The 9,440-nt window shown below is 40.5% G+C and overlaps 1 protein-coding gene across 4 annotated transcripts in view; it reads right to left on the bottom strand.

Annotated features, from left to right (window-relative positions):
• specc1 (sperm antigen with calponin homology and coiled-coil domains 1) overlaps positions 1-9,440 on the bottom strand; it is a 74,428-nt gene that overhangs the window by 59,567 nt on the left and 5,421 nt on the right. The window contains exon 1 of one of the 4 annotated variants that reach the window (XM_034889332.1): positions 3,291-3,467. The exons of the other annotated variants lie outside the window; for them this stretch is intronic. The gene's annotated coding sequence lies outside the window, so the exon portion shown is untranslated. Of the gene's footprint in view, positions 1-3,290; positions 3,468-9,440 lie in introns of those variants that run through there. 4 annotated transcript variants of the gene reach the window in all.

The raw sequence follows: 9,440 nt of genomic DNA, 5'->3' as shown, positions 1-9,440 counted from the left end.
GGGGATCCCGAGGCGTTCCCAGGCCAGGTTGGAGATATAATCTCGCCACCTAGTCCTGGGTCTTCCCCGAGGCCTCCTATATTTTAAAGCGAATATCAGATTAGAAATAAAGTTTTAGCAATACACTAGCTATAGTTGTGGGTCAAAATTAGAATTGCTCCTCAAGCACCACAGCTGCATGACATTTAGAAGGAAGCACAGCTTTACAGTATGTGTATAAGAAGACTCAAGGCATTTTATGGCTGTTTCAAAATAAACACGCCAAGCATAAGAGCCATTGAACTACTTCCTGCTAGAGGGAAGGAGAGTGAACAACATCTCTTATCCCTTCATTTTATCAAACCAGTGGCACTGACCAACACAGAGCATACTCTCCAAACATCTAGTAGGAGCTATGCAGCTGGCTTCAACCACAACTGTCATGCCTCTGTAAGGACTATGGTTAAAATGCTGGACAATAATGGCTTCATTTCTCCAACTCCAACAATTTGTGGTCACACAGACTGTCAAAGGTGTGCATTTACTTTCCAGAAGGAGATGCACTCATCTAGGCAAAGAGTAGCTGTCGGAAAAGGAAGGAGGCAGGACTGCACTTAACCAAGAAGAGTGTGTGCTGGTAAAGAGCTCTGAAGATCCCAGATGACTGGCTGAGTGATTGATCAGGTTTGGGGTAACCTGATCTTCTGCCTCACAGTGCTGTTAATGGGGATAGCCTCTAGTATGTGCGAGCACTGAAACAAGTTAACCCTGGACATGGCTTTCAGGGAAGACAGTTTTTCCACCTCTACTCTAAACTGGTAGACTGGTAGTTTTATTTGCTGCAGGGTCTGAACTATTGCATGTGTAGCACAACAGTTCTTTGCAGGGAAAGTGATGCTGCAACACACATCTGCAGTAACCAATAGTTGGCAGTCCTACGATGTTATGATGGGTAATAGGGCCAGTGTGGCCACTAACCACTGAAGATAATAACAGTACAGGGGATCCACATCAGTAAAATGTTTCTAACAGAGGACATCCAATTTGGTACATTTTACACCACCATTTTATTAGAGAATGTTTGTGGGTCCTTAAGGACTCACTTATCTGATTAAAAACACACTGCACACACTTTGTATTTTGCCCATAGCAGAGCATGTGTCTCCCTGCTGGCCCATCATATGATACTAAGACCTCTCTATGCTAGGTCATGTGACTAACTCCTGCCTGGCCTGGTAGTCTTACACCTCAGCTGGGATGGTTCACCTCCCTTTAGATCAGTTTACAAGGCTACTGAACCACTCGTTGCCAGGCACACATTTTAATCCTCTGACCTGCTATGATCTGTGCTTAGGCTAAATGAGGAAGTGAGTCAAAATGTAGGATGTTCCCCTTTTTTTTAAATGGGAGGAAACTATGCCACAACCAAACAGTAGAATATATATTGAATAAAGCAATTGTGAAACCATAATTTAATGTTAAAAAATGGCAAACTTTCTCTAAAGTAAAAGCCTGTATAGTTCAATCTACTTTGTTTTCATCTTTTTTGGACCTCTCTATATTCCCCTGCAGAGATATGATCCTCATGAGCCAGCACTATGTCCCACTTTACAATGGCCTAGTTAGGAACCCAAATGTTTTTGAGAGACAGGCAGCGGGTTGTATTTTAAACTTGAAGTAGCAAAGAGTTTAGGCACAAAGTGTGAGTTGGGCATCTTCCTATAAAAGCAACTCGGCTAAAGATGACTGCAACTTGCACGGTCTTACAAAACCAACATGTAGCATGATGACATCATGCCTCAAACAAGGCTAGCAAAAAAAGCTAATGATGGACTTTGCTTTAAAAAACTAAAAACAAATTACAAAACTAAATATAATTTGTAGTCACCACAGTCATAAGTAATGGGTTGTCATCTGCCTTAATTATATTGCTTCCAAAAACTGGAAGATGAATGTAAAGGCTGAAGGCTGAATATGGGACAGAGTGGTGGAGGAGTTTCTCAAGTTATTTCTGACTGTTGCTGTTGGACTGGACTGCTGAGAGCAGATAAGTGGAGCACTGGGAGTCAAGACCAACTGATCAATCACTTTGGTCTCGGATGAAACAATCTCTCAAACGTCTTCTCATCTAATACAAACCTGACGGAGAAGACAATTGGTTTTCACTACACCAGGAGGATTCAAGATTTAAGATTTAATAGCTCAATGGGAAAACTACCTTTTTATACACAGCTGCAACTGAATGGAATAAACTTCCAGTTTCTCTGAAACTCATTGAAACAGAGAAAAATGGTAAGCAGGCCATAAAGATCTAGATAGCAAAGAGTCTGTCAGTGTTGTCCTTTCATGGTATTTCTGTGAGTGAATAGATATAGAACTGCTGTTTGACAAAGACTAGTCCCCGCTGAAGCCCTTTGAGTGTCTATGATAAAGGGCTATATAAATGTAATATATCATTAATCACACCACTAATATAGACTAGTAACAGAGGAAACACGGTCCTGCATGCAAATATTCCTTGCACCAACTAGGCTGAGTCAGCTTGTCACAACCACAAATCGCTTCAGATTACATAGGGAAATCCCAGCTAACCAGTCCTGACCATTCCCTGACATTAAATGAGGGTTGCCCTGGTACAGTGCAGGACAGGCCATGTGAACTACACATAAATTATGCAAGCTATGTGTAAAATATGGACCAGATGGGCGTGAAATGCTTCCTCCCATCAAAAGGATATGTACAAGTAACATCATTTCACTGCCATATATACAGACATACTGTAGAAAATCAGTGATCAGAGGGGGAAACTGCAGACGTCTTGTGGTGGCTCTTCATTATGCTATGCAAAGTGCATTTTAGGTGTGACTGACTGTACTGCTACAATCAATAACTTATTCTATCTACAGAGAATACCATTAAAAATACTAAAACAGCACACTTTATGCTCCTGAGTGTATTTCAAAAAAACTCCTCCTGCACAGAGTACTTCACAGGTTGCAAGGTTTAGTCCAGGCCCCATTTCCTTTTCAGAATTTCACTTTCAGTGGTTGACAAAAATGTGAGAAGCCTGGCAGAAATATCGGCAGCAGATGTTCTCAGTCACTTTGTCTATGACGTATTATATAAAATGACTTCAGTTTTTTCAAACTTACAACTCATTTCAATCACATCATCAATCTCAAACAAGCTCAATTGTTCCAATAAAGCTGTAAAGAAATGACTAAAGAAAAAACTACCGAACAAAGGTGATGACAGATTAGTGTCAGATATACTGCCCAAGGAAAAAACAAACAGTGGTGCAGTTCACTCACGTGTTTCGTTTTGTGCGCTGTCCTAGAGCCTGCCCTCTGCCAAAGTGCCCTGAAGCACAACAGACCAGAACATTTGTCTTTGCTGAGCTCCACGAAGAGATGGAAGGCAAAGAAATGAAAGGTCAGGAGCAACGGCTGTCTGCCTCAATACAGCAGTCAGGATGAGGAAGTGCTGCAGGCTGCCAACCGCTGTGCTGTATGGGCCGTTTCACTCTCTCTCATACAGAGAGGAAGAGAGGGACAGAGTCTCAGCAATAGGCATGTTTTTCTCCTCTCACAGTTTTTCCAAACTATTTCTTACTCGTGAATAAAACAGCAAGGAAGGGAGAATGGACCAGGACTGGAGGAACAGATCTCCAACATATGGCTTTAAGTCTACTGGGCCATGCACTGACTAAGGGTAACATTTTTATTAGATCACACAGCCCAATCCGCTGTTGTTAGACATGCCCGTGTCTGCACTTTGTTCTCAGGACAGTAGTTTGCAATTTTATTTAACCTAGGCCCATGTGTGTCTGTGGTTTGTGGGCGGAACACAACTGTTCCATTGTATTCTTAAATTAAAAACCACAGCCATGTCAAGCAAGTACTTGTGCCGCTTGAGTGAAAATGTTTGTGCACTATGTCCGATAATGTCTGTCTAGTTAAATTAAACTGAAAAGATGGATTTATGACATTGTTCTGAGCTCTTTATTTCCAAAGTGATCCGCAGGCTGGTTGGGCATAAACAACAGCCACCAACGCTGACAAAGCGCGCTTTGTCTGAGAAACACGTCCTAATGTGAGGGTGGATCATTTGTGGAGGGGTCTGCATTTTATGCTCTACCATACTGGTCGAATTTGGATCCCACAACGTACGGCATTCCACGGCCATGGCATGTGGGTAGAAAGTGTACTGCACTCTGGTCCGAGATGAAACCGGCTTCAGTTTGTGGCAAGTGGTAAACTGAGGAACTTGGCCTGACCACACCCATACACCACCACAAAAACAGCTTTTTAAATGGATGCTGCAAAGCGTTGAGAAATAGTTGAATGCTTTTCCAGGCACCGCATGCTGTCCCACCCTGCTGCAGATGGGCTGACAGGGTCAGGGTGTGATGAGATGTACGTTCATGCCTTTTGACTACACTGATTCTGTAATGTTGCCACTGGAGGACATTACTGTGTGTTGCAAACTTGCTAAACGCTGTCAAAACAGTGCCCCACTCCTGTGGTTGTTCAATGCCAATGGTTCCAGTTTGTATAGCAACTGCCATGACCACAGAAAACACGTGTTCTAATGTTTAGAAGGTTTATGAAGAAATGATTTGTCATAAATCTCCAAACATAGTTCTAGGAAACAGTTTGTTTCCCCCTATACTGACAAAGGAAAGCATTGTGATGAGATAGGCCTATAGTAAACAAATGTGACTATGTTTTGTGTTTCAGTCTACCTGTGGTGCTGGACAAACATACCTTAGAGCATATTTTTATATCAAGTGTTGTGAGCCTGCTCAAGAGGTGAAATTGTCAGCGTAAGTTGAGGAATTATATCCTAGATGACTTTGCTAGATGACTTTTCCACCACCATGAGGTTGGCGCTAGATGAAAAGTCAGGGGATCAGTTGACCAGAAAAACTTCTTGGAGTCACTATTGCAGCCAAAAGTAAATCCCATTTCCATTGGTAAGTGGCCATACAGTGCAAGGTGTCCCAATAAAGAACATAGACTGGGAGGAAAAGCGACGAACCACTAGAGACCAGTAACGACCAGCATCCTGACCATTTCTCAGCCATCGAAACAGCCAACTTAGGTATGAGGATGTTTCTAAGAATTTCCAACTGGAATAAGCATCCATAGTGCCAACATCCTTTGCGTAAATTAAAACTGCACACTTGCTGAAAAGGTGAATAAGGAAACAGCAGACCCCTGGAGTACAGTATGAAAAAGGCAAAACATTAATAATGATGGAACATAAAGCCATGTTGCTGGATGCTAACTAGATGAGGTGGCAGCCGGCACACTGAAGCTCCTAAGCACCGCCTGCTTCTTATTTTCCTCCTTTTTCCTTAACAGGAAAAAGCACTGAGTCAGTCTTTCCACATAGACACAACACAGATTGGAAAGGATGTGAAAACACATTTAAAATGATGCAACGATAGTGAGTGTGTGGGTTAAAATACTGCTTTTTCCATGATCATTGAAAGTAGAGCCCACTCTTTTTATACAGTCCCCACCAAATTAAGATTCAATTGTAAACTGTTGGATTACAAATTGAACATCAAGCTACGTTTTTGTTACCTTTCATGTAATACTAACTGTGGAACATTAAGTCAGCTGCAAACATTGTTGAAGATATAGCAGTTTATTGATGTTTTGGGCTCCAGTCTGTACTATTTGTTCAAAAGTGGAAGTAAACAGACTCAAATTGATTTCACTTCTCCGTCTCGTTTGTCCTGCACTTCCACATGAATGGGTCCCATAAATAAGCATACACTTAAATATGACCACAACTAAAGAACTCTGGTTGTGAATCCCGAGTTTGTGAAAATCAAAATAAGAAAAGATTCAATAAAAGTGTTTTTGTTTACAGTCACAGTAGGCACTTTCATTTGAAAAATAGATGTCTAAGAGGATAAAGTGATAACTTTGGTGAGAGATTTTAACAATAACCTGTTATTTTACATCATATACAAAATGAAGATGGAGTGGCAAAGGTACAAGTCAAACAACTGTATTTAGTGAGCAGAATGTATTGTAATCTAGGATACATTTACATAATGAACTACATCTGGCTACCAACCATAGTGTGTTGAAATACTGCCAATAAACAGCCACAAGGAGATATTATCTTTGCTTCTGATTCTGTTATTTTTTATTTGTTGCTACTGCTGCTACTGATATCACCTTCCCATAAAAGCAGCTGCACATCTGATTAACATCTGCACAAGAAATAAAGTGAGTCCAGACCGGATTACTGTTGCTACATAAACATATAGTGAACTGTATAATCAACACTTTACTTAATATCTGTCTTATTTGACTCAATATGTGTATTGCTTGCATGCATTAAATGTATTAATTGTATCTGATTACGTCGACAGCTCTGAAGCATCTGTACAGCACCTGGGTCTAAGAAAGCACTGTGTGCAAAGTCATTATCTCAGCTACAATGAAACAGGAAGTGTGTGGGATTAGTCTGCATCCCATGCTGTGAGACGGTCTCTGTTCTCCCTATGGTTTTCCCCTTTAGTCTGAAGGGATCTGAAACTAGTACGCAACAGGACACAAACCTCCTTCCCAAAAGTGGATTCGGCAAAGTTGCAGCCTAATTGGGCACACAAAACAATGCAGCAAATGTGTGACTTTTTCTGCCGTCAGTAGCGATTTGTGAGAGCTGAATGTGACCAAAGCCAAGAAGTCAAACACACTAGAATGCCTAGAGTTGTACATTAACATTAAGATGAACAGAATTGCACTCGTGGGATGGGAGAACCCTGAACCTCCAGCTAGGAAGCAAAATTCCATTAGTGCTTTGTATGCTTGTATGTATTGTGTTTCAGACTATTGACTATTGTGCCAGCTGCCTTTGTGTGGAGACTTTGATGTAATTTATTACTAGAATGAGTAAAGCAAGAACCATATCGAGCCTTCTAGTATGACACTATATTTTCTTAACCAAAACACAGAAAACCTACGTTGCAGATTTTGAGCATGAAATGGCCCAAAGAGGAGAGCTGCTGCTTAAATCAGCATCTTCAAGTTCAAGAAGAGATGAGAAGAACACTGAGTTAGTGAGGAAAGTGCTGAGTTGAGTATTTCCTTTGATCTGGGCACAGACATTGGCTGGCTTTTGGGCCTGTACAGCAGGGGTTCTGAAACTTTCAAAATATTAAGGGCTTACTATGAGATCCTGGCTTATCAAATGTGACAGTTCATAGCCGAAAAGAGATTAAGATACAACTAAGATATAATATTCACACTTCAAAACTTGGTCATGATATTTTGATTGGTATTTAGTATTTAGAAGTTATGCAATTTCATTCACATTGTGTTAATACATTTAACTTTTAAAACAAACTTCTAATACAAATACAAATGAACAGCTAAAGTCTAAAGTTTCTAAAACATATGTATTTTTCTGTTCCATAATAATAAAATGACTGACAATTATGTGCATAAAAAGTATGGCTATTAGCCATTAATTTGAATTAATTAAAATTAATTAAAATTAAAATTAGCCAAACTCCAACAAAGTAAATGTAAAATGATATTGTGTAATAAGTCTTCTAGGGCTGCAATTGATTATTTCAATTATTGTTTCAGACATCCTTAGGTGATTTCTTTAAATTTCTTTCTTTGTCTCATGTTTGGCAAAAAAAGTGAAAAACTTTTAGATTTAGTTTTTGAACTTTTGCTGTTGATATTGCTGAATCCTGTGGAATTCATCAACTCAATAGACATAAACAAAATGAATGCCTTCATAAAAACTGGATAAGCATGAACATTCTGATCTATTTGGCTAGGAGTAGATATGGTAGGAGCTGATATGGATACAGCCCTTATGCATATTTCATCTGCTTCATCCTCTGTTTCAGCTTTCTCAGAGCCGGGCTCCCTCGAGAGCCAAACTTCCTGCTCTGATGGTGTCAAAGTTCTTGTCTGATAAACAGTTAGAGCCACATTGCAAAAAACTTGAGCTGCTTTCCTGTCTGCCTGGCTGGCTACATGTACAGCAAGTGGGCGGATTCCATAGAAACACTAGCATAGAATCCATGAGAACTGCTAGGGAATAAAAAGACAATCATTTAACAGAGTTCAATGATTTTCCACAATGGAACGTCATAGTGTTGTGCTACTGAGTAGAATCACTGTCCATACTAAAAGAAGCAGCAATCTTTTGAGTTTTGAGACAAGTGGCATGAGAGCTCTTTGATGTGCACTGTGGGTGTGTCCAATGTCACCTGTATGACGACAGACCACAAAGAGATAAAATAAGTCAAGCCTTCAGCTACCACGCAAACAGAAAGACACTCCCAACGCATGTCTACACGTCACACATGTAAACTTGCTTGTCCTGTTCACCTGGATGGGATACCTCAATAATATCAAATCATCAGTCTCATCAGTGCGACTTGCTTATCACCATTCTGCAAGACACCCTTCTTGCTCTCAGGGAAAAGCGGAGGCAAAAGAAGCCTGACATTCATATTAAGAAAAGCCTTATTTCTGCTTTACCTCAGACGTGGCCCAGATGACCCATTTACTGAAACACTAGCATTCCATGGAGCCAGTGAGCTGGACTGTGATGCTTGTCAAGTATGCAGTCTGTTTCCTGGACGTTCTTGAACTAAAAAAAGAGCAAGAGGAAAAAGATGCTTGGCGAGGCCTTCCTTCACAGCTAATCTAGGCAAACCACCTCTTATACAGCAAACATTTCTGTGCCAGTGTGGTGTGTTTTCGTACTGGCCTTTTGATAGATGATGCTTTAAAAGAAAAGACAAACTAAGTGGAGACAGCTTGGCAATGCTGTGGAGCCTGAGAGCCATCTGTGCCTTTGCAAGGAAAAAGCATTGAGTTAAAATATCACACTCTAACAGCATACTGAGAGGCCTCCCATTCTATCAGAAATAGGGACGCTTTTATTTATTCAACTGACTGAATGCCAAGGCAGTGCTTATTCCTGCTCCAATCGGTCCATCTCCTCTTATCTCTTCAATTAAAGCCTCCTCCACTGCAGTAAAGGACGTGCCACTCCAACTGTATGTGGACCAGACCTCGCCTCTTGAGGACAGATAACAACTCTTTCTTCTTGAATCACAGAGTGCTTTTCCCTGAATGTGTGAGTAAGAGACTGGGTAAGACAAAATGACCATATTATTATTTTCCCAAGATCCAAATGCTGAATGGGGTGAAGCTAATCATGTTACAAACAAAAGGGTCAACATTCAGACCTATAAAGGCTTAATAAAGGGTTAAATAGAGACAAACAAGAGGGTCAACATTCAGACCTATAAAGGCTTAATAAAGGGTTTGATAGAGACAAACAAGAGGGTCAACATTCAGACCTATGAAGGCTTAATAAAGGGTTAAATAGAGACAAACAAGAGGGTCAACATTCAGACCTATAAAGGCTTAATAAAGGGTTAAATAGAGACAAACAAGAGGGTC

This window comes from Etheostoma cragini, chromosome 13 (assembly GCF_013103735.1).
Source record: "Etheostoma cragini isolate CJK2018 chromosome 13, CSU_Ecrag_1.0, whole genome shotgun sequence".
Classification (NCBI taxonomy): domain Eukaryota; kingdom Metazoa; phylum Chordata; class Actinopteri; order Perciformes; family Percidae; genus Etheostoma; species Etheostoma cragini.
Note: the sequence above shows the minus strand (reverse complement) of the source record. Positions and strands in the feature narration are given on the sequence as shown.